The sequence below is a fragment of the Pelobates fuscus genome, chromosome 3 (assembly GCF_036172605.1).
Source record: "Pelobates fuscus isolate aPelFus1 chromosome 3, aPelFus1.pri, whole genome shotgun sequence".
NCBI classification, from domain to species: Eukaryota; Metazoa; Chordata; class Amphibia; order Anura; family Pelobatidae; genus Pelobates; species Pelobates fuscus.
In genome coordinates this window covers 58,196,023-58,222,348 of record NC_086319.1, presented here as the reverse complement: position 1 = coordinate 58,222,348, position 26,326 = coordinate 58,196,023, and positions in this window count along the sequence as shown.

The following is a 26,326-nucleotide window of genomic DNA, read 5'->3' as shown; positions in this document are numbered from 1 at the left end:
GCCATTACCGTTGGTGTCAAGACCATGCACCCTATAAGAATATTTTTGCATCCAGTGTGTAAAAGTTACTCTTGAAGGAAAAGAGGAATGTATAATAGTAACCTCAAAAAGCTTCACATGTTTTTTGTTAGTCTGCTTGTACCACTGGGTGGGGGGTTAATAGAAAATAACGTATTCATAGACATGCACAGCATATTGTAGGGTATGCACATATATATATTTTTTAGATATATACAAACCCTGCACTCTGTCTTTAGAACTGAAACGTTGCCTGGTATCGGACCCTATGTATAGCACATTAAAAGTTGCACTCTTGGTCTTCTTTAACAAATCTTTTCTCTGATATTGTCAAATAATCATCAGTGTCTCAGTTCCCAAACAGAACTTTCATCAGGACAATCAGGCATTTAACATTGGCATAATGCATAGAAACATAGAATTTGACGGCAAATATGAACTATTCGGCCCATCTAGTTTATCCAATGTTCTTAATACTTTAATTAGTCCCTGGCCTTATCTTAAGTCTAGAATAGCCTTATGCCTATCGCACACATGCTTAAATTCCCTCACTGTGTTAACCTCTACCACTTCAGTTGGAGGGCTTTTCCATGCATCCACTTCCCTCTCTGTAAAGTAATACTTCCTGAAATAATTTTTAAACCTTTGCCTCTCACTTATATATAGAAAAACTAACAGACTTACCACTCAGTTGTGCAGATTGCGGTGTATAACCCTCATATAGCTTGGTTGCTTCATCTAAGTGTTGCTTCTAAGTGTGTGTGGTTGGAGATATTCTGGAGAGTTTTACAGAACTTCAACTGTCTAAGATTTGTGCTAAGAAAACGCATGCGTATTATTCATACCATCTCCTATTCGGAGTATACCGAGCATATTAGTTACCATGGAGATGAACACAATTGTTCTGTAGTGAGCACCATATATATATATAATATCAGGAATCACAACATATATCATAATAATACGATGTGATCAAACAGTGTGTTATTAATAGTGCATGTAATGCTGCATGAAATAAAATGCTTGACTTAGTTGGCATTGTATTAATTCCAAAGTGTATATAATGTTAAAAAATAAAGTTTACCAAAATAATCACTTTTGCTAGTGTTCACAAGCGTATATGGAAAGTAAAGTGCTATTGATTTACTAAAAATAGAAAGAGTGTAAAAGTCTGATTACAGACCTAAATTACTAGAATTAAAAAGTGCAAAATTTCCTAAATGTGTGAAGTGCAAAAGTGCTATAGTTTGTCAGAATAGTGAGTGAAAAAGGTGTAAGCTAGGCAATGTTAAGTACATATTATCTGAAATATCTATACTAAAAACAAATAGTTCAAAAGAGTTACTGGAAGACATTTATATACATTTTATTATTAAATGAACTAGTGTTTTAAATTCATATCTAAATACAGCACCCGATACAGATGTTGCTATGCGCTTCTGGGTATTAAAGGATCACTATAGGGTCAGGAACACAAACATGTATTCCTGACCTTACAGCATTAAAACCAGGCCCCTAATGCCTCCATAAATATAGCAAAAGCTTACTGTATTCAAGCCTGAAGCTGTAACTCTGCATGCTGTTTGATTCAGAAAAGCAAGAAGTCTGCTGACATCATCAGAAGTGGTAGCCTGATCCAATCACTGTGCTTCCCCATAGGATTGGCTGAGACTGACAAAGAGGCAGATCAGGGGCAGAGCCAGCATAATTCAAACACAGCCCTGGCCAATCAGCATCTCCTTATAGAAATTAATTGAATCAATTCATCTCTATGAGAAAAGTTCAGTGTCTGCATGCAGAGGGAGGAGACACTGAATGTTTGGATGCATTTTAGGCAGCCATAACCCAGGAAGGATCTCTAACAGCCATCTGAGGAATGGCCAGTGAAGTTATCACTAGGTGTAAACAATGCATTTTCTCTGAAAAGACTGTGTTTGCAGCAAAAAACCTGAAGGTAATGATTATACTCATCAGAACAAATTCAATAAGCTGTAGTTGTTCTGGTGACTATATTGTCCCTTTAATCTTGTCAAGTCACTATTTCTTCCCCTTCTTCCCAAGTCCATATGCCAATCTTCTCTCCACAAGTCCTTATCTCTTCTTATGTCCCAGGTTCCCTCCTCTCCCTAAGTCCACATGTTCCCTCTTCTAAGTTCTTATGTCCCCCTCCTCTTCCCAAGTCCCTATGCCAATTTTCTCTCCACAAGTCCCTATCTCGTCTTATGTCCCAGGTTCCCTCCTCTCCATAAGTCCACATGTTCCCTCTTTTAAGTTCTTATGTCCCCTCCTCTTTACATGCCCCTACGTCAATCTTCTCTCCCAAAGTACCTATGTATTTTCTTTTTCTCAAGTCCCGGTGTCCCACTTCTCCATATGTCCCCATCTCTTTCCAAGTCTCAATGTTCACTCCTCTTCTTAAGTCCCCATGCCAACCTGTTCTCCCCAAGTGCCCATGTCCCCACCTCTTCTTAAGTTTCCAAGTCCCCTCCTTAAACAGTGCATGTAAAGGAATTACTGCATAACTCCAATACCATGCGTTTGCTCCATTACTAGAATAAAAATGCTTATCAGGATGAATTATGAAATGTCCATATACAAATTAGTTATATGTAAATAAACAAAATAACACCTTTTGTTATTTTCTAAATTCAGAAGATATTATCTAATGTATGATAATTCTTCTTTACATTTCTAAGAAAAAATTTACTTTTTTACTATAAAGGAACAAAAAAAAGCAAGAAACAGTAGCCTTATATTGAGGACTTACTCCAAAGGCCACATAAAAACACTAGCTACAAGGTACTGGAAATTGAGGACTATGAGAAGATGTCGCTGAACTGACAAGAGACCCAACCGACACTATGACGTCAAAGCTGGACACTTGTTATCAACAACAGAAGGAGGTCTTAAACTCGGCTGGCTGACCTTTGCAAGAATATAGCCTTTATGGCTGTAAAGTAGATGGATGACATTTGCTTACAGTAGGAGACCCAGGAATCCCTGGAGAAAGGCATGTGGATTCTTCAATGGGCACAGTAAGTTAGTTGAAGATTTGAGATCAAGACAATCGTATGGAGCTGGTGGAACTGCATTATCTCATGTACAGGCTCATAGCAGATCTGTAACAATCTAAATCAGTGATGGCTAACCTTGACACCATAAATTGTTTCTGGACTACATTTCCCATGATGCTCAGCTAGCTTTTAGACTCTAAAAGCTAGCTGAGCATCATGGGATATGTAGTCCAGAAACTATTTATGGTGTCAAGGTTAGCCATCACTGATCTAAATAGACCATTCCTGTAGAAATGCATGGCCTATTCCACATCGCAAACCTGCCAAGGCACCAGCCAAGGTGGATAGAGAATTAACTGCAAGAGGTTAGTATGGGGCTTATTATTATTTATTATGTGGCTGCTGCAGATGGTAAAACACTGCACAGATATGCAAAGCCTATTTTATGTTTTACATTTGTTCAATTGGTTGCTGTAAATGAGAGAATTGCTTCCCAACCTTTTATATTTCATATACAAATGACTAATGGTTTATTATCTCCCTAGCACCATCACCACCTTTTGGAACCAGAATGGGACACTTAACCAAGAAACATACAGTTACTTTGGACTTATCACTCCTGACTGATGACCCCTTCTCTCCTAGTCATACGTCTTGTTTTACAATAAAGGTTGCACTTTACACATTTTCTAATAAAATATTTGATTGTTTGTAATAAAACACTAAAATAAGTAAAGTTATGTATTAAAGTTATGTATTATTTAACTTGTTTTTTTTTTGTTTTTTTTTAACAAAGATCTTTGTACTTTATGTATTATGTTTGAAGCTTGCCCTGTGTTTACTTTTTCCTTGTATACATGGTTAAAGTATTTCATTATCTCTGCTACCATATGCAACAGTTTTATTTTATTTTTTTAATAAGTTGACATGTTGTGTCATGTCAATGATTGCCTAACCACGACAGCTGGTAATTCCCTGATGTGCAATGTTTACGAACAAGGTCAAATGTTTGTTTTTCCTTTTTTTTTTTATATATCTTATGTTCAACAGCTTAAATGAATGTACATCTAAGCGAACTACTGTAAAAAACACCCAAGTATGGGATTTTACATTTAAAGAGTCTAGTTACAATCACAAAAAATGAAATAGATTCCAGTACAGTTTATTTTAGTTTTAAAGGAGCACTGAACGGCACAAGCTAAATAAAAATAATGCAAGGAAAAAAAAGCAAGCATTTAATTGAACTTTTTTTTTTCATTGGGTTATAGCTAAAAAAGAAAAAAACTTGCAAAGCTGCAGATCTCTTGTCTGCAGCCTTTGCAAGCCTTTACCTTTTTTTCAAAGCCCAGACTTTCTGTGGGTTTTTAAATCACACACTTCCCAATGCAGCTCAATGAGACGTGTTCGCAAGGCAAGTGTTCTGGTCGTTTGCTGCCTATTCAGTTTAGCTCCACTAAACTAAAAAACAGGAAGTAACAGAATTGGTTATCTGATTGACAGTCAGGGAGGTGTAACAACGTTAACTTATTAAAGTGCTAATTTCAATCGAAATCTGCATTTTTGTAAAAATTAAAAAAGAAGATACAATCTATCTATCTATCTATCTATCTATCTATCCATCGGTCTGTCTGTCTATTATTATTATTATTGCCATTTATATAGTGCCAACAGATTCCGTAGCGCTTTACAATATTATAAGAGGGGGCATTTAACTATAAATAGGACAATTACAAGAAAACTTACAGGAACGATAGGTTGAAGATGATCCTGCTCAAACGAGCTTACAGTCTGTAGGAGGTGGGGTGTAAAACACAATAGGCATTTCACAAGCTAAAGTGCTTTAGAGGTCTGGAGTGCCCCTATTACTTCAGGAAGATCCCTAACCCCATGGATCTGAAAGGAGGATTGGACATACAACTAAACATTTAACAACCCACCCTTTCATTCATGCTATACTGGGGTTACGGAAGAATATTAGACAAAGGGCATCCCTATCCATGGCCCTTAATGCGCTGACACTACTCTCTCACTATCCAAACTTTCTAGATTCTCTCCTCAAACATTCCTTGAGTTTCCTACATTTAGGAAAAGGCATACTACTTAGACAGAGTTCTAAATACGAGGTTCCATGGATCCTTGAAGAATCATTCCCTAGCTGTAGGCACATCTGAGTTCACAAATTCCATTTCATGGCAGCTGTTCACAACAACGCGGTAGTTAGACCTTTGACAGTGTTCAAAACAATCTGTGAAACAGAAAGGAGATTAATAATGGGATCTCGATTTTGTATTTCTGATTGCATACATTTAAGGAATGGGAAAGTACTACTATATCAACACACCAGTTCTTTTTTCTCTAAATATCAGGAGATGAATTTTGAAATTCGGACTCATTGATATAGGATTCTCCAGATCTTAAACAAAACCTCTAGAACCAATTCCATGAAGTGCTGGTTCTGCATGGGAGAGGTCAGAACAATATTACGATTATTTGGCCACTGCCTGGATTTAGTGAGATCTAATGGACTCCATATTCATTTATTTATGCTAAAGATGGCATATCAACTCCGTTTGAGTGAGCCAATCAACGTTCTCACACACCTCAACATGTAGAATCACTATTATTTTACTTAAAGGACCACTCTAGGCACCCAGACCACTTCAGCTTAATGAAGTGGTCTGGGTGCCAGGTCCTTCTAGGGTTAACCCATTTTTTCATAAACATAGCAGTTTCAGAGAAACTGCTATGTTTGTGAATGGGTTAAGCCTTCCCCTATTTCCTCTAGTGGCTGTCTCACTGACAGCCGCTTGAGGCGCTTGAGTGATTCTCACTGTGAAAATCACAGTGAGAGCACGCAAGCGTCCATAGGAAAGCATTATGAATGCTTTCCTATGTGACCGGCTGAATGCGCGTGCAGCTCTTGCCGCGCGTGCGCCTTCAGCCGACGGGGAGGAGAAGAGGAGGATCGGAGGAGGAGAGCTCTCCGCCCACCGCTGGAAAAAGGTAAGTTTTTACCCCTTTCCAGAGCCGGGCGGGAGTGGGACCCTGGGTTGGGGCACCCTCAGGGCACTCTAGTGCCAGGAAAACGAGTATGTTTTCCTGGCACTAGAGTGGTCCTTTAAACTTTTAGTGCTCTCCTCTGTAGCATTGAATACATGTGACTTGTATGTGAATACATGATGGGATCTCACCGTTTATTTTCACCATTTATTGCAGCAAACAGAGATGAGGTATATGAATGCTATTTTCCCAGCGCTGTCTAAAACATGCACTTATGCTGAGAAAACAGATCTGCTAGCTGCAAACCAGACTATGAGTCATAATAGTAAATCTCACAAATCTTTAAACTGACTTCCAATCTTAACTCCTTTTACCACAAGTGATACTCTTTATAACACTTAATATATACTTTTGTTAGTGAATAGACCCCTAAGAAATCTCTACCAGAGCTAAAAACAAATGAAACCTTACTTTCTTAATTTACTTGATACATGATTTATCATATCTAATATAATGGTTTTATTTTTGTAAATAATAAACTGGCATTCATCTCTCAGGGCCAAGGTAAGAATGCCTTGTACATAAAATTAAAATAGAACTAGCAAGTTTTTTCTAATTATTATGCATGTATTGTATTTAGGCTTCCTTTGACGAAAAAGATAATAAAATGCATTGTGAAATAAGGAAATAAGTCTATTTTCATTCAGGCATTTTGCAGCTGTGATTTCAATATTTACTTGTAATGTCCTCCTAGGCCAATTGTTCTTGGCAAAACGGCATTTTGCTGCTTGACTCCTGATTTACAGTAGAAGCAATTCTTAAGTTTAAAAAAAAATATTGTTTGTTTTATTAGACATTTTCTAAAAAGAATAAAAAAAAAAAAAAAAATAACTTCACTTAAAAAGACAGACATGCATTATCTTTGGAAGAAGAGGTGTAATTTAACCCCTTAAGGATCATTGATATTTCAAGACATCAGGTTTCTGCAGACGTTATGTCACCACGAAAGGTCTTGTGTATTTCACATCAACAGGTCTACACACGTTAGCTGGCAGTAGATAAGTATGACATTCTGTGTTGTTACTGGAATTGAATGAGCTTGTTTTTGCCATACACCCTTGGTTCCTTAATGGCAACAACAAAAATAAAATACTTGACAAAGTTGTGGGCACCCAGCATTGTTTGGAGAATTTGAAGAGTCAAGCCACTCTTTACAGCACTACTTAAATTGGTAATAGTATATTATATTGGTCTTGTAAAGAAAGGTTGTTGAATATCAAATGCGAGAGTCATTCGCAATAGAAGATCATCATGAGAAGCTGCCTTGATCTGAATTTCAGCTATAACTTGTATCTCCAAAGAGTGTTGGCAAAACATTTTCCTTTGAAAAGTCAAGCCAGGCTGGCATCATTCACACTTGGAAAATGTCCAGAGGGCCACCAGGGCTGTGTGCTGGCATGGGATGTCTTGTCAACATCCTTCTCTGTTATAATTCTGATGCTCTGGACATCTTAATCAGCCCCCTTATTTTCCCAACTTTCAGACAGTGAAACTCTGCCATAGTTGCCTGGAGCACCTGCCTGTTTCTCTGGATGGGAATTATTATTTTTTTAGACACGGAGAGTACTGGTCTAAATCCACTTTGTTCGTTTAATATTTTATATGTTGTGTGTTCATAAATCTTCACTTACAGAGATTCATAGCACAGTGGACATCTCTGTGCAAGACTTAATAAGTGTTCATTGATGGGAAAGAAGACCTTTAGATTCTATCTTCGTATCTTCATCTTGTTGTTGCTGATGTGACTGTCAAAATATTGGCATACAGATGTGAAACTCATGAATTAAACATGCATAGAGTACATTGTTATTCTTCAAGAACAAAATGAGAGCAGTCCCATTTCTGGTGGGTAGTTCATACAAGTTTTATGATGCCTAGAAGCACAGAAAAGAACAGGTTATAGTCAACAAATGTTATGATCGTAAGCTTTGATGAAATGTTCATATGAAAGATATTATAACCAAACAGAATAAATACAAATACAAGTACTCCAGAACAATTTGCAAAATGAATGGTGACATGAAAGCACAATGGCATCTACATTCTTCTCGATGTAAATCTACCTTTAAGATAAGTCTATGAATTACATCAGTGGATCAGCCACAGACAAGGATCTAATTTAAGCTTTTCCTCCTAAAAACCTACATCTAGAGTGGTACTATAATCAAAAAGTGTTTATTTGCCACCAAAGAGCACTTTAGAAATTGTATATATGTTATGTTTTAACAGGAATTAAATGATACATTTTCGAACTAAACAGCTTGTTTATTGTGGCACAAGTGAATCAATTGTGAGCAAAAATGTTGTCCTTGAATAAATAAAAACATGGTGGTAAATTTTCCCATTTCACTTTAGTGAGCAAAGCTTGTAATAAGGACTGCTTTTACAGCGTTTTTCTGCATAGCAAGCAGTGATTAGGTTTTCTAGATAGGATTTCAGTACTTGGTGTTTACATAAGTGGAAATTTGATATTGCTACCTTATGCAAATATTTATGTAGGCCGAAAACCTGATGTTAATTTTGTTCCCAATTAATGTTGTATATTGTTAATAACTTTTGCTGAAAAAAATTTTTTAGCAACACTATAAGCACCATAACAACATTATCTAATTGATGTGGTTATTGTACCTTGAATCCCCTGGCAATGTATCACAGTTCAGTATAAACCATTTTGGAATCATTTAGTAGTGAATGAGTGTCCCTGGGCAATCATGGCTCTGCCGCCACTGAAGGTATGGCTAAGGTATGTAACTCAGCATTAGCTATATTAAAGGGACACTATAGTCACCAGAACAACTACAGCTTAATGTAGTTGTTCTGGTGAGTATAATAGCTCCCTTCAGGCATTTTCATGTAAACACTGCCTTTTCATAGAAGAGGCAGTGTTTACATTGCCCCTAGGGACACCTAGTGGGCACTCGTTAGATGGCCACTGGAGGGGCTTCCTGGCTCAGGGCTGCACAGTAAGCAGCCCTGCTGTTCAGCGTCCCCACGCTCTGCATGGAGACGCTGAATTTTACTCATAGAGATGCATTGATGCAATGCATCTCTATGAGGAGGTCCTGATTGGCCAAAACTGCATTTAACCCCACCCCCGTGCTGATTTTATCCAATCCAATGCTTTCCCTATGGGAAAGCATTGGATTGGCTAGAAATCATCCATTTTGATGACGTCACAAAGGCAGAGCCACAGGGCGCCAGAAATTTGGTGAGTTTTATACTTTTATAGGGGTGTTTAGGGGGGCAAGCACTATAGGGTCAGGAATACATGTTTGTGTTCCTGACCCTATAGTGATCCTTTAATCCCTACCAGTGATGGGAAGCATTCAGAGTCCCAAGCTGATGCTCACAGCCTATGGCTAATACCCATTACAGCTTTTGATTATTCATTAGTATGAGAAGCAGAGTGGGTTGTGCTGCAGGTCCATCATTTGGTAAACCATTCAAAAACAGTTGTACATTGTTTGATGGTATCTGGGTCTCTAGGCGCCATAACTACTTCAACACAGTACAGTGTTTGAGTGTCTAGTGGTTAAACTTAATGTAGAGTATTACATTTTACTGGTAGTAAGAAACAAAAGGAATTATATCAGAATAACAGAAACAAGCTGTCAGTTAAAACCCGTGAATACGTTAATCATAGTGACATGCAAAGAATAGAGATAAACTGCATTTCTTCACTTGATAATTATATTCACCTGTAACAGCTCCCTCCACTGATCAATGATTACAATGTTTTTATTGAAGCACACGGTGTGTGACGTATTCATACTTACATGCAACTATGCTGAATAAAATACTATATGAAGTGTTCCATGCCAAAGTGAGGAAAACACATCAATTTGCCAAACAAACCCAGTATTCAGAAGCCTTGCATTTTGAGCGCAGTTTGAAGCACTTTACAAGTTTGCAACAAAATAGGAAAAAAATATTCTTGACCCAAGAGTGGCAGTCAGATCTTTCCTTGGATCAAGAAACGGTTACACCACATATTAAAAATGATATCCTCCTGAATATAATGTTTTAGCAAGTATTCATTCAGTTGCTGTTTAAACATCTGTGCAGACTCTGATAAAACCACCTCTAATAATAATTCCAAATCCTTACAAAAAACAATCCTTACTGTAAAAAACTGTTTCCTTTGCCTAAATGTCCATTCTTCCAGTCTAAATGCATGACCTCTTGTCCTATGTATATCGTCCTATCTATGAACAGATTTCCAGACAATGGTTTGTCCTCTGATGTGCCTTTTTTTCAAAACTACCGTAAACAGATTTAAATTTGTTAACCTAAAATTAGCCATTCCTTTTATTAATTTTGTAGCTCGCCTCTGCACTTTTTCAGCTGTAATAAAACTTTCAATGGAGCCATCAAGAGGTAATAGAATCCCAGAGGGCAGACATATGTATTACCTTTATCCTTTAAATAACTTTAAGGTATAGTCTAATTATTAATCCTAGTTACTGGAGAACTTAGCTTTGTTCCTGTGGATGATGATAATGGAAGTCCTTTACAGTATAATAATGAGGATTGAGGATCCCTGCAGTATATTGAGGATTATAGGAAATCATAGTCAAGTCTGTTCCGAGTCTGGGGGTGGAGAAGTCAGTGTAGTCAGGATCAGGTAAGAGAGGTTCGGTACACAGGTGATCAAATAGAAGGAGCTCGGTCAGCAATTAGCAAAAAGTAGGTAACAAATTGACTTAGCAATGTGAATGCGGCCGCGGCTTCCCTTTGACACGGAATCACGTGACAGCAGACGCATGGGCAGAGTTGAATCAGCGAGAACCCGGAAGTCATATGGGTAAATGCCGATTAAAGAGAAAATAATATGGGGGAATCCTGACAGTTGTCTATAACAATTCCCAAATCCTTCTCATGTGTTGTTATCCCTAAGTCACTACCATTTAAGGTGTAAGTGTCTTGAACATTCTTTACCCTGAAGTGCATAACTTTGCATTTATCTACATTCAATTTTAACGAAGGCTGAACTTGATGGACGCAAGTCTCTTTTCAGCTATGTAACTATGTAACTGCCATTTAAGTGCCCAGTCCCCCAATTTTTCTAAATCCCTCTACAGCAAAGCAATATCATGCTCACATTTTATCACTTTACAGAGTTGTGTGCCATCTGAAAACACTGAAACATGGATTTCAATGTCTATTTTAAGGTAATTTATAAATATGTTCAATAGAAGCAGACCCAGAAAAGAACCCTGAGGGACACCACGGGACACCACTTACCACTTTTGTCTATCTTTAACATTTGCCATTAATGACAACTCTCTTAACTCTATCTTTAAGCCAATGTTCTACCCAAGAACAAGAATTTTAATCAAAACCAATTTATTTTAGTTTGAAGACTAACCTATTGTTAGGGACCATATCAAATGCCTTGGCAAAATCTAAGTAGATCACATCCAGTGTAACACCCTGATCTTTACGTCTACTTACTTCTTTGTAGAATTCAATTAGATTAGTTTGAGATGATCTTTGTTTCATAAAACCATGCTGATTACTGCTAATAAAAAAGTTCTTTCCAAAGAATTACTGGAAATTATCACTTAATAACCCTTGAAATACTTTCCCAGTCACACAAGTTAAGCTCACAGATCTTTCATTTCCAGGCAATGAGTTTGAACCTTTTTGCTTCCCTCTAATCCTTCGATACAATTCCTGAAAAACAGGAGTCCTAAAAACAGAGCTTCACTTATTTCCACATTTAAGTACTCGTGGGTGAGGCCCTGGGACTTTGTTTACATTAACTTTCTTTAGTTGCTGTTGCATCTTGTCTTGAGTCATCCGATCGCAATTCTTCTGCAAGTTTTTTGCAGCTATAATTTGCATATTTCTTGTCATAGGTTCCTCCTCAATATATACTGAGGGAAAATAGATATTTAACATTTCTGCCTTTTCCTAATCTTCATTAACTAACACACCATCTCTTTTTCCAGTGCACCTATACTTTCTTTCATTATCAGTTTTTTTGTAGAATTTATGTACTTATTCACTTCCTCATTTTCTAGTTTAGCCCATCTAATCGCCTTTTTGCATGCATTATGTTTTTTCTTAAATCTTATACAGGATGCCTCTGATGTGTCTGATTTAAGTGCCTAAAATGCCCCTTTCTAATTTTTGAATTTTTATAAGAAGTGTACTGAGAAGCATACCTTTCTAAATTTTGTTTGAAGATATTCCATTTATCCTCAGCGTTTGTTCACTAAAGAGTTTATGCCAGTCAATAAGTTGTAAAGTTGCCCCATTCTTATTGAAATTGGCCTTTTTAAAATTATGAATTAATATACCCCATATGCATTTGCTTTTATGAGTTTTTTTCAAAAGACACCATATTGTGGTCACTATTTCCCAAGTGCTCCCCTACTTGAATGTTTGTCAAAAGGTCAACATTGTTTGTTATAACCAGTTGGTGCTTGTACCAGTTGTGACAAGAAGTTGTCATTTTCTGAACTACTAGTCCCTCTGTCTCTATTTATGTCCAGGTAATTAAAATCTTCAATAATCAATATGTTACCCGGATATGCAGCTTTCCCAATTTGCACTAACAGCTGTTCTTCTTCAGTATATCCCAACCAATAATTGATTTCCCTTCTTTTGTTTCAATATCTACCCTTATACTACAGGGCCGTTGAATGCTTCAATCTGATTGGTTGACGAACGTTCTAAGGTGTTCATTATTTTCAGTGAGACGCACGGCTAAAGTAGGTCCAGACAGGTCTTGACAATTGACAGTTGACAGCTGCGTAAGAAATTAGTCCTACATACAAGAGCGTTTTAATGACAAAAACTTGACAAACATCTTGAAATACATCATCTGAACAATGTTTCGAGGTGTGGTAACTGTAGTATAAGCAGAATAATTGACTCCAGGCTGTTGAATTATTAGAAAAAATAATGCACACCCGAGTTGTAACGGCCACTCCGCTTCGCGTCGTGACCGCATTACCACCTCGGGTGTGCATTATTTTTTTAATATTTGGCTTTAACTCATGGTTTACAAACAAACATAACCCTCCACCTTTCCTCTTTTTTCTATCCTTCCTAAATAATGTGTAACCATTTAAGTTAGCTGCCCAGTCATGTGTCTCATCCCACCATGTTTCTGTTATGCCTATTATGTTATATTGCTTAGTGAACGCTATTGCCTCTAGTTCCCCTGCTTGGTTATTTAGGCTCCTTACATTAGTAAGCATACATTTAATATTATCATGAGTCAGTTGTACTTTATGTGAATTTTTATGACTGTTACATACATGACATTTAATAACTTATTTTGTGCTCTAACATATTTTCTCATCTAATCTATGTAACATCAAAAATCATATTGACTAATCTAAATGACTGCCTCAATTACTGTGAGCTGATGGTGTTTGAAGATAACTGCAGTCTACGCAGATATAAAACGGAGTTTGCAAATTCATACTCAGGATGTCTTCTTATTGCAAAGGTAGGCAACCTTCGGCACTCCTTATGTTGTGGACTAAATCCCCCCTGATGCTTTGCCAGCATTATGGCTGTTAGAGCATTATAGGAGATGTAGTCCACATCATCTGGAGGACCGTAGGTTGCCTACCTCTGTCCTATAATATAGTTCAATATTATGGTTAGATAAATGTATTTGTGTCAATTTATTCAGTGACCAAACAGTGTGTTTTTCTAGGTAAATCTCACAAGGTTATCGTCAGTTTATTTTGGTTAAAAACACATATGTTGTGTTCTTTTGAGAATATTACTGGGGAACAGGATGTTTTTGACACCATATCAGCAAAGCATTTTCAGCTGTTATACCACAATAATAACAAAGACTGTGACCTGAAACATTTCATCTGAAATGGGTTTGCATGTCTGAGCGTGTTTTGCAGAAATGATTGTTGGAGTATGAACGTAAGTGTTATTCAAGGTTTGAAGACCTTTAAATATTCTAGAATACATTAAGCAGCACAGCATGCATAAGCAATACATTCTCAGTTACAATGTCATTCGATAACATCGTCATTAACCTTGTGCTGTTTTAAACTGGGTTTTTATTATCTAAATATCCCACAGCCACACATCTGCAGAATAAACACATATTTACCCAGGGTGATGGGGAGGGATATCCCAATTCACCCTGGACATGTTAAAAATTTAAAATTGTTTAGTGTTGACGCTTTTTTGAATGATAACCCTGCTTGAAAATGCTCTTAAAATGCTGTGCTACTGGTGGAGCTACCCATTCCCTGCTTGAAGTATTGGTTCATGTATATATGATGCCATATCATTGGGTTAAGGATTTAGAATGTTAACAGGAATCTCTATTAGCTAACATTATTTTAAAACTCTGCGGAATGAGAGCACTTTATTACAAGTGAGTCAACTTATTGGCTCATACCTTCAGAAGTATAAAAAGTGCTAATTGTATTCAAAGATTAAGAAATACAGAAAACAAAATAATAATAACAGGAACTTTGCATCCATTGGTAAAAGGAGAGCATTCATTTTGTAGCTTCCAATTTGGAGGGCTTCATTTCCATCATTTGCCTCCCCCCAATATTTCATTATTTTGTTTTAGTGGAGGGAGCTGAATTGCTATGTATTACTTAGCCTGGAAGGATACATTTATCTTGTGCTGGCTTCCTTGTATGTGAATATTGATCATGTTACTGCTTCTTAGCTCATTAGTTGTTGTTTGATTGGCTTCAGAAGTTTGAAGGCCCTATATGACTCTGTTGAGGATAGAACTTCTGATTTAAAAGTCCTGTGTGCACTGGGCTTTGATATTGGTATTGTGGTGTACATTTGTTTGTGTGTCTGTGTGTGTGTCAGCGATTGAGTGTGACTTGGAAACAATATAATTCCACAATTTCAGTGATTTTATTGCTATAATTCTGCAAGAAGAAAACTAATCACAAGCTATTTCTCAAATAATTCCTCTTTTTTTGACTCAGGGACCCAAATTACATACATGGAATAAACTTGGTGACCCATTTTACAATCTCAAATAACCTCAGTGACCCATTCTTCAACTGTTACATATTAAAAATAATTCTTCAAAACCATTATTGCATACAATCCTGTTTTATACAGAGGTCTCCACAGCACTGAAGAAGGTAGTGGAAGGCAGTGTTGCTATAGTAACCACTTTATTATGAACAGTTGCCTGGAGCCTGCTCATTATTGAGCATCCCTTTCAAAGTTTGGGACCAAGTGAAATAGCCTGGGCGCTGACCCAGGGGTTAAGAGCAATGCTTCAGAAGAACAAGCCATGTATTTGCGTCTGGTGGCAGGTTACAGATACTGATTTTATTTTGTGGTTGTTTTTTTTTATACACAGTATGTAAATATGAGATATAACCGCCACTGTGTGAGTAGTTAAACTCCTATTTTTAATGGCTTTGGTTTTTGTTGTTTCCACAGCTGTAGGGGTAGACATTCCCTACCACAATGTTATGTCTAGCTGTATAGCCAAGGGTTTCATACGGTTAGCAGAAAACGACTAATGTTGCTGTTTCATCATCTTAGAATCCTGCCCACACCCAGGGGAACATTTCTTTTTTTAATCCTGCCTAAACAGCTCTCCTGTGCTTGAACTTGCTACGTTACGCAGCACACCATTACAGCGTTACCAACAGAGGCCTTTATTCCAACTCACATTTAAAGATTAAATCCCCCCAGCTGGTTTAACACTGACAGGGGAGGAACGATTAAAACGATTAAAACTATTAAAACATTGCTGTCACATGTATGAGCAGGAAACACCCTTGTACTGCAGGTATTGTCCACAGACTGCTTGCTCTGCGACCTAATTTTTATTTTAATTTTTGCCTGTTTTGTTTCAAAGGTACAGGGACAAAGCACGATCGGAACAACAATTAACCATATGTCTTCTAATTCTTTCCCACCGGCCTTTGAATAGTGTATAATTCATAGGTAGCAAAATTATTCCTTGCAGCTAAAATCCTTTGAGGGCTTTAAGGGATCTCTAATTAACAAGCAATCAAACCATTTTAATGGAGTATCACAGAGCAATATTGAAAGTATGCTAAAAACTCACTAAATATTCACTAAGCTGGTAATAATAGAGATATTTTGTTGTTAAATAAAGTAAAGACAAACAAGAAAAAAGTACAATTAAGGTGGCAGTTCCTAGCTTTGCACATTTCGATCCAACATTTGTAACCATTCTTCTTGGTAAAATGAATCCAGCTCTGTTGGGTTGGTTGGAACACTAAAATCCGTGTTCTTCTTAAACCCCCTCCCAACCCCCAACCCCACCAAAAAAAGACTGTTGCAATCCAAGACTTTTCATCCATTAGAAATGACAGAAGAAAGAAAGGAGAAGGCATTGTAGGTTGCCTGGAAGAGTCAATAAACATTTTCTAAAAATGTTTTTTTTACCCTTTCCAGCTTTTAATACTTGTTGAATTTTGAAGACTGAATTTTACTTTGCTAGAAGACAAACAATAAAAAAAGAAAGCACAATCAAGGTGACCATTAAAATTGCGTAGAAAATTTGCTGTGGTGGAGAATTTCTCCAAGTAGATTATTTGGCCCAACACTTACAGTTCCTGTGGCGAAACCAACCTCGCCACTGTCCACTGGAGGAGCCTGGTTGCCCGCCTCCTACCTGCTGACTATGGCCCCATGTATGCTTGTCCTGTTTGAGCGGTGATACCCCAGATAGCTATGCCATGGAGCCCAGTCATATTATGAAAGACTATGGGAAAGACTTTAGCTCCATGGCAATTGAACTGGATGTGTGTGGTCTGAGCGCCATTCAATAATGTGCGCTCAGACCTAAGCTATCTGGGGATATGTTGCATGTATATATGTTTTATGTAGTAATTGTAACATTGTATAATTTTATGTCCTTTTGCAACCATGTGCTCAATGGAGTCTGCCTCTATCCCTGGATATAATTGGATTAATTTCCCCATTGTCTCCAGGATAGAGGGCTCTGTAAACCGGCTTGGGCCAGAAAAGCCATGTTTCATTTGGTCAAATAGGACTTTCCCTTAACTTTTTAATCCCTGGTCTGATTCGTGTCATTTTTTAATATGTTGTTCCCCCGAATGGATTGATTGTGAATATGTAGTTTTTATGTGAATGTGATTTATAGTTTTAAAGTTATAGCATATTTGTAAAAACTGTATTTCTCTGTCTGTGATAATTAGATTACCCGTTCAGTAATCATATTACAGGCAGAGGGGAGGATTTAGTGTGGGAGTGTCTGTGTGTATTGTACGGATTGATTGGTTGTTCTGTAAAACACAAGTAGAATATAAAATGGCGAGAGCACTCTTAATACATAAAAATTACCAAAGCTTCATAGGGAATATTCCTAAAAAATGAGATAAAAAGACCATAGGGTAATATAGTTACAACTGATATAAAACACCTAATTATTGGTCAAACTCACATATATCTGAGTCAATTAAAAGCTGACTCAGACTGGAAAGCGGAGAAGAGACTCTGTATTGGTGGATATCTGTTAGGATTCAGGATACTTTCTGTAGTGCCAGACGGTAATCTCTCCAAAAGACCCAGGATGCAGGATCAATTCGAAAATCTATTTATTCAGACACAAATCACAGATAAAATCAAACAGATTAAGTCCAACCAAGAATATCGCCACCTGACGCGTTTCGGCGTTACAGCCTTCTTCAGAAGTGGTGATTCTGCTTTTCTCCATTTCCTTTTCTTTTAAATCTAAAATTGGCGCCGTTTTTCCTCTCTTCTGGTAAGTACTTCCACATTCGTCATCATGTTTGACATCATGTTTGACGGTCACGTCCGGCGCACACCTTCAGCATCCTTGCGCCGTGACGTCAATGCGTAGTTCAAATGCCGCGAGTCACTGGCGGCCATTTTTAAAAGTCCATCTGCAGTTATATTTGCCAGGACCTTTCGTTCACACAAATTCCCATAACAACATACAAAAATGCATACAAAGAAAACATATTTGGACATATCGATATTAACCTCTTTCGACTAATGAAACAAAACATATTAAGACAGGCAAGTGCAATTATATATAAAACTCATTAAGCAGTATATCTCATGATCTCCAAAATAAAATGAGACAAAGGAGGGGAAAAAAGAGGAGAAATGCATTAGGTATAATTGTAAAACATATTGAATATATATATAAAAATATAAAAATTTATAAAAATATATATAAAAATATAAATAGTCATCAATCATTAAATACAATAATTAATCCCCAAATCGTCATTCAAGCCGTGAGGTGTCAAAGTGTCCATATTAAAAATCCATCTCATTTCACTTCTACTGTGGAGGTTTTCTATGTCCCCTCCTCTCCAATGAGTTTTAACCCCTTCTAGTCCCATAAATTCTATTCCACTGGCGTTCCCACCATGGGCTTCCAAAAAATGTTTTGATACACTATGTTGTGCAAATTTTTTGTTCTGTAAAACCCTGTGGGCTGTACTATGTTTGTGGATTGGGAATAAAAGAGACTGTATGTGCCAGTACAGTCAGAGATTCTGCTTGACCCTCAAAACGAAGTGTCGTCTCGTTATTGGGGGAATTGGATTGTATGCTGAATGCCAGGAGTGTAAACCTTTCGTATGGTTTTTCCTATTCGGCTGTTTCCAGGTTCGTGTAGTTTGCAGTTCGGGAGATTGGTGCTTACAGTAGCTGCCTGTGTATCTGGAAAGGGGGATATCGCCTAAACGTTTTTTATCCTGCTGTGGGCGAAACGGTCAGTTACAGTTCCTTTGTCAGTTCTAAACAGTTTTCATTTCAGTAAATTAACCTCTCAGAATGTCTACAGTTTTAAGACACAAAGGTGGACACATTATCTTGCGACTCATGGCTGAGGTCATCTTCCCACAAGCAAGTGGTTACCAGCCCAGTCCTCAGGCACACTAACAGTACAGGATTTAGGCAATTTTACTTTATTGGAGGGTACTACCAAAACCTGTTGCTATGCCTTAAAGACTGGGTCTATTGCTCTGAACCAGGGGTTCTCAAGTACCGCCTACCAGTACAGAATTTCGGGATAACCCTGTTGTGTATAAAGGGTTGTTTGTTTGTTTTCTAAAAACACCTTAGACACAATTGGATAATCCCTAAATTCTGGACTTAAGGACTGGTTTGAGAACCACTGCTCTGACCCATTAAAGACGCCAATGATGGCTGCAGAGTTCCAGTCTAGAACCTTCAGAGAAAACTAGTAAAGCTGTTAACTGTCAACCTGGGTATACTATTTAAGATCCTCAGCATGTCTACACAAAGCAATAACATGTTGAAATACAACAAATTGTGTTTTATTTCCCATGTGAGAATGCGCGAAGACATCACGCCAGGTTTTCATCACAAATATTTCTCTTTAATTAGGAGTACACCCATAGAGGTTTGGCTTAGTGTACTGGTTACTAATAGCGTGTGTTTTTGCCAATCTACAGTTAAGGAAATCAGCCTTTTATCTTTTATATGTTTATTGCTACCCAATCTCTTGACACACCCTCGTAGCTCCAGGAAGCAGCTTAGACACATCATGATATGAGTTAGTAAGAATGCAGCATGCAGGTGTGTCTGCACTCACTGAGCAAGCTCTTGGTCCACTGGATACCAGGTCATGATCACTCTGAGATAACATGTGAATCCTAAATGTATGCAACTTCAAAGAGCCAGAGGGATGGGACTTTCCAACTGATCTAATTATTATGTTTATGAAAAAGTATTGAAAATAATAATTAAACCTACCTTTCACAATGTTTGGATGTAGGGCATTTATAACATAGATAATTACTGCCTCGTGCCTATGATAAAATGAGCCTGGTGTAAATAGATTTTTAAAGTAATACAAGGTGTAAACACTAATTTATCATTTCAGGGAAAAAAAAAGGTTGCTTATAGGAACTCTTCAAGAACTCTCATGCCAAGGTGTCCTCCCAGAGTTAGAAGCCAAACCATTAAAGAATGGTTTGACAACTTACCTGAGAACTGCTGGATGCCTGCTGCAGCACCTGCTGCTGAAGAATCCAATGTGTAACTCTTTGCCATACATTGCCGACTAATTGTTTAATAGTGTCAGCTTAGCGCTCTCAGCCAGTGAGTATGGCCCGGCATGGCTCAGTGACAAGAGCTGCAGGATGCTGCATTGCCATGAAAACGGGTTTGTTTTCCTGGCACTGGAGAGTCCCTTTAACCCCTTCAGGACGGAGTCAATAGTGCACGTTCTGATCAAAACAAAACGTAAACAAAAACTGGAATTTGCGCTATATGTCTATTCACCCGTAGTTCCCCTCTTTTATATTATATGCACCCACACTTATTATATATCATTTTGTTCAGGAGAAACAGGGCTTTAATTTATCATTAACTATTCATATATGGAACATAATTTATTATGAATACAATTTTAAAAAAAATGTGAGAAAATAAGATTTTTTTTAAATTTGTATTTCCGTCTGACATTTTAACTGTGAATGTCATAATACTGCATAAAAATGCACATATTTGTAATCAGCTATGTCTCACGAGTACAACAGTACCCCCCATCAACAGGTTTTATGGTGTTTTGGAAAGTTACAGGGTCAAATATTGAACGTTCCATTTTCAAATTGAAATTTGCCAGATTGGTAATGTTACCTTTGAGACTGTGTGGTAGCCCAGGAATGAGAATTACCCCTATAATGGCATACCATTTGAAAAAGTAGACAACCAAAGGCATTGAAAGTGGGGTATGTTTAGTCTATTTTAGTAGCCACTTAGTCACAAACACTGGCCAAAGTTAGCGTTCATATTTGTTTTTGTGTGAAAAAAGCAAAAAACTAATATTTGGTCAGTGTTTGTAACTAAGTGGCTACTAATAAAGACTGGACATCCCCACTTGCAATACCTTGGGTTGTCTACTTTTGCAAATGGTATGCCATCATGGGGGAAATTCTCATTCCTGGGCTACCATACACTCTCAAAGGCAACATAACCAATCTGGCAAATTTCAATGTCAAAAAAATGAAATGCAAGCCTTATATGTGACTCTCTAACTTTCCGAAACACCATGAAACCTGTACATGGGGGGTACTGTTATTCTCGCTGCTGAAGAATCCAATGTGTAACTCTTTGTTTTGTTTTATAACAGCAAAACATATTACAACAATAATATAGTCCATAAAAGTGCCGTTTGTTTGTAAAAAATGCAAAAAACATAACTTTTACTTAAAATATCATCGTTGTAATACAATTTACCAGTTTGAAACACTAATATTTGAGTTCAGCGAAGTCTCCCGAGAAAAACAGTACCCCCCATGTACAGGTTTTATGGTGTCTTGGAGAGTTACAGGGTCAAATATAGTGCTTGCGAATTAAATTCCCTGCACTTTCTCCCTGTGTTGTCAGGCATGTCAATCAAATTTTAATTAATCAAATCACCTAATTATGTTAAAAGATTACTTAAATATACACTTAGAATTTTAAAATATATGCATTTATAGGTATTTAAATTCTACGTGTATACTAATGTAATCTTTTATGTAATTATATTTATTTATCTATATATATATATTTGCGGTTATTTGCATTTTATATATAGATAGATATATATAGAATGTTATTATAAGTGTATTTAGTTACCAATATATATATATTAATAAGAAAATACAGTTAGAATGAAATTACATATGAATATATAATTTATATTAAATTTTGTTTCAATATTTTATTTATTAATTTTATTATTTTATTTATTTATTATTGTAATTATACGTATTTATATATATAATGTATGTGTATATATCTATTAGATATATAATATATATATTATATATATGTAACGTCATTCTAAGTGTATTTTAATACTAATATATGTACTTAGATCAATATCAAAATACACTATGTATGACGTTACATATATATAATATGTATATATATATATATTATATATATAATATATATACATATATTATATATATAAAAATATATATATTTTATTTTATAACATGTTCCTTTTTTTTTTTTTTTTCACAGATATTTGACATTTCAGACAGTCCCCCTGCTGGCAGATCCACAGCCAGCTATAGGGGGTAAGTATCCCGGGCGAGCCAGGGCTCCAAGCCGTTACGGCGTTCTATGCCGCCGCAACGGCTTTAAAGCCCACTTAAAGCGGGACGGCATAGAACGCCGTAACCGCGTTAAGGGGTTAAACTGCTTCCAGAGACTCTCCTCATATTTATGCTTTCCTGTGGTCACTTCCAAAGGAGAACTTGGAGTGGAGGGGTGGGGTGTTGAACCCAAAATGAATTTGCTCTGGATTCCATACACCAAAAATGGAATTTGGGGAATACCCAGAATATGCACTTCTTAGTAATGGTGCTGGTGTAGAGACCAACATATATGCAAAATAAATATTGAAGGACTAGCGCAGACACACAAAAAAAGTTTGCATCATACAATGCTACTTAAAATCACCTATCTTAGTAAAGAAATATGGGGATTCTCTTGCACCGTATGACCATCTGTCACAGAATCGTTGCATCAAGTTGCTAGATATGCATAGCAGACCGCATTCGTATAATTTACCATTAACTTTGAAAGAAACCTGGAGATTCAGAGAATGTCAGTAAGAAATAAAATTCCATATTCTATTATTCCATGACATATAAACTACCATATGTTTGAAAAATAATTTTAATTATTCAACCTTCTTCACAATGTCTGGATGATTCAATTCAAAATTAACTTTTGAAATAGTCATCTTTTTTTAGAATGTGACTTGATTTATCTTAATAATGATGGAAACCAACACATTTTCTGCTATACAACAACATTACGTGAGCTCTATCTACTGAAGTCTTATTTTCTGTAAACCGTATAAGGAGATCAATGATGCATTAACCAGTTGATATGAGCAGCGCCTACTAATTTATCGATTCCTGCGTTTTGTTTCTCAATGCCTGTGGTACAGCAAATGCTCTTAATACTCAATGGAATTTTATAGAAATTTGGTGAGTACTATCTAAAGCATTGATCTACAATAACATCGCCTCCAATTTAACACCTTAACGACCAGTGCTTAAAATATCCTTTCATATCACAAATGTGTGTTAAGCGGCTATAGTTTAACAACATATTTCTTCCTTTTAGCTGCCTGAAAGCATATTTTGACGTGCATTCAAATCACAAAAATGTCTAAAATCTGATCAAAAAAATAAAATAGAGGATGTATTTATAATAAATTGTTATGTGCGTATCCTTTTTTTTTTTCCCACCAAGTAATCCGATGCAGAATTCGAAATATCTTTGTATGATTCCGTAGACTGGAAGTGAAATGCAATAAATAAAACCTATGGGGAGATAAAATATAGGAAATGCAAATTCAGATTATAGAGATACAATAAAGAGTTATCTGTTTGAGATAAAGCTTTACATTTTATGTGGAACAATTAATAAAGTCTGGAATATAAACACAACACGAAGAAGCTCTTTACTTTGATGTTTGTAGAATTTAATTAACAAATTCACTCCGGAAAAATTCAGACATGGCATCCTTTCATTTGATTTCTTCTCCTTTGAGTGAATTGAGTTTTCTGCAAAAATTTCGAAGGTCATTTTCTGCTTTAGGTGTCATGTTTTTGTAGTTGTTCTGGTTAGTATAATCATTCCCTGCAGGCATTTCATTTAAACACTGCCTTTTAAGAGAAAAGGCAGTTTTTACATTGCCCCCTAGGGACATCTCCACTTCTCAGATGGCCACTGGAGGTGTTTCAGCGTCTCCACGCTCTGCATGGAGACAATTAACTTTCCCCGTAGAGATGCATTGATTCAATGCATCTCTATAAGAGGTGCTGATAGGCCAAGCCGACATTTGGCCCCACCTCCTTACCCAATCCAATGGTTTTCCTATAAGAAAGCATTGGATTGGCTGAAGTCATAAATTCTGATGATGTCAGCAAGAAGGCAGATCAGGGGTGGCACCAGCACTGGCAGACCCGGAAATTGTGCTGTAAAAAAGGCGACTTTTATTACATTTTAAAGGGGGCTAAGGGGGTGCAAGCCACCTAAATGGTCATTTTAACACTAAGGGGTGAGGAATACATGTTTGTGTTCCGGACCCTATAGTGTTCCTTTAACCACTTAAGGACCAAACTTCTGGAATAAAAGGGAATCATGACATGCCACACATGTCATGTGTCCTTAAGAGGTCAAGCAACCACTGATCAGCCAGAACATTAAACCCAATAAAGTGGATAACATTGATTATATTGTTTCAATGGCACCTATGAAGGGGTGGAACATATCAGGCAGCAAGTGAACAGTCTGTTCTTGAATTTCATGTGTTGGAAGCAGGACAAATGGGCAAGCGAAAAGATATGAGTGATTTTGACAAGGTACAAATAGTGATGGATAGACGACTGGGTTCGAAAATCTCCAAAATGGCAAGTCTTTTGGGGTGTTTCCAGTATGCAGTGTTTAGTACCTATCAAAGTTGTTGCAAGGAAGGACAACAAGTGAACTGACACAAGAGTCACCGGCACCAAAGGTGTGATGATTCATGTGGGGACCGAAATCAAGCCTGTTTGGTCTGATGACACAGAAGAGCTACTGTAGCTCAAATTGCAAAAAAAAGTTAATTATAGAAAGGTGTCAGAACACATAATGCAACTCAGTTTGCTGCATATGGGGTTGCAACCATTCATGATGACCTCGGTCCACTGCCAAAAGTGCCTTCAATGTGGATGGGAGTGTCAGAACTGGACCATGGAGCACTGGCCTGATGAATCACATTTTCTTTTAGATCAGTTGGATGGCTGAGTGCATGTGTGTCGTTTACCTGGGAAGAGATGGCAGCAAGATGCACTATGGGAAGAAGGCAGTCCGGTGAATGCAGTGTTATGCTCTGGGAAATGTTCTGTTAGGAGTCCTGGCATTCATGTGAATGTTACGTTGACACATTTAATCCACCTAGACATTGTTGAAAACCACATACACCCCTTTATAGCAATTGTGTTTCCTGTTGGCAGTGGTCTCTTTCAGTAGGTTAATGCAACCTGCCACTTTGCAAAAAAAATTCCAGGAATTATTTAACCCCTTAAGGACACATGACATGTGTGACATGTCATGATTCCCTTTTACTCCAGAAGTTTGGGATGTGCTGCAGCAACAAATCTGATCGATGGATGCCCACTTCGCAACTTAGATGATCTTCAGCTAATGTCTTGGTGCCAGATGCTACAGGACACGTTCAGAGGTCTTGTGGAATCCATGCCTCGATGCATCACAACTGTTCCCACAAAGGGTCTCTACACGATATTAGGCAGGTGGTTTTCATGTTGTGGCTGATCAGTGTTTATATTCAGGAGGATAGTACATGTTTTGCCTCCCTACAGAGACAATGCTCAACAAAGCCTAAGGGAGCTTCTTTGAGGTATACTATATAGCTGCAGGAGGTGCTTTTTCAATGTTCTTACTGAATTCAGAGACACATCTGCAATTCACAAAGAGGGATTGTCCATACAGTGGTGATAGATTTTTTGTATTTACTGATTTTGTTTAGGCTCAGTTTTATCTTATTGTATAAAACATTACTAAAAAGCAACATTGTTACATTGGAGCATCACTAGAACAGGAATATTCTATTTATTTCTCTTTATTCTTTTTACATACTATACATGCTATATTTACATACAATCCTTTTGCACACAATTCAATTCCCCTTTGCCGTGTAAGTCACCTATATTTTCATTTTTGTTCTTGTTATGTGTTTAGATATTTTGTCAGAAATAAAGATGAAAACCAGGTCACTGGCAATAATGACTGAGGCAATGAGAGAATAAATTCTTGCTCACAAAGGCTTACAATCTAGAACGACTTTATTTTTATTATTATTGTCCGTAGATGTTTACATTTTTCCCACTTCTTTATATTCATACCTTACAAAGCGATAGCTCCAGGTTCTCATTTATTTTCGCTTTTCACTGTCGTTGGCACATACTACTCTCATAACATGCTATAAAATGTTGCTGGGGAATTATCTCTGGGCAGCAGAAATGACACGGTTCTAGGCAGCGAGAGCACTGCATAGCTGTCAAACAAGGTTAACTTATTACAGGGAAATTATTGGCTTATATGTATAGCTGGGATTGGAACTGTCAAGGTTAACATTATGTTCTTCTAATCTAGAAAGATTTCTAAATCTTAATGTTCTACCTCTGTGGGATGCTTGATACAGTTCTCACGATTCCGTGCCGTGGGGCAATGGTTTGTGAACC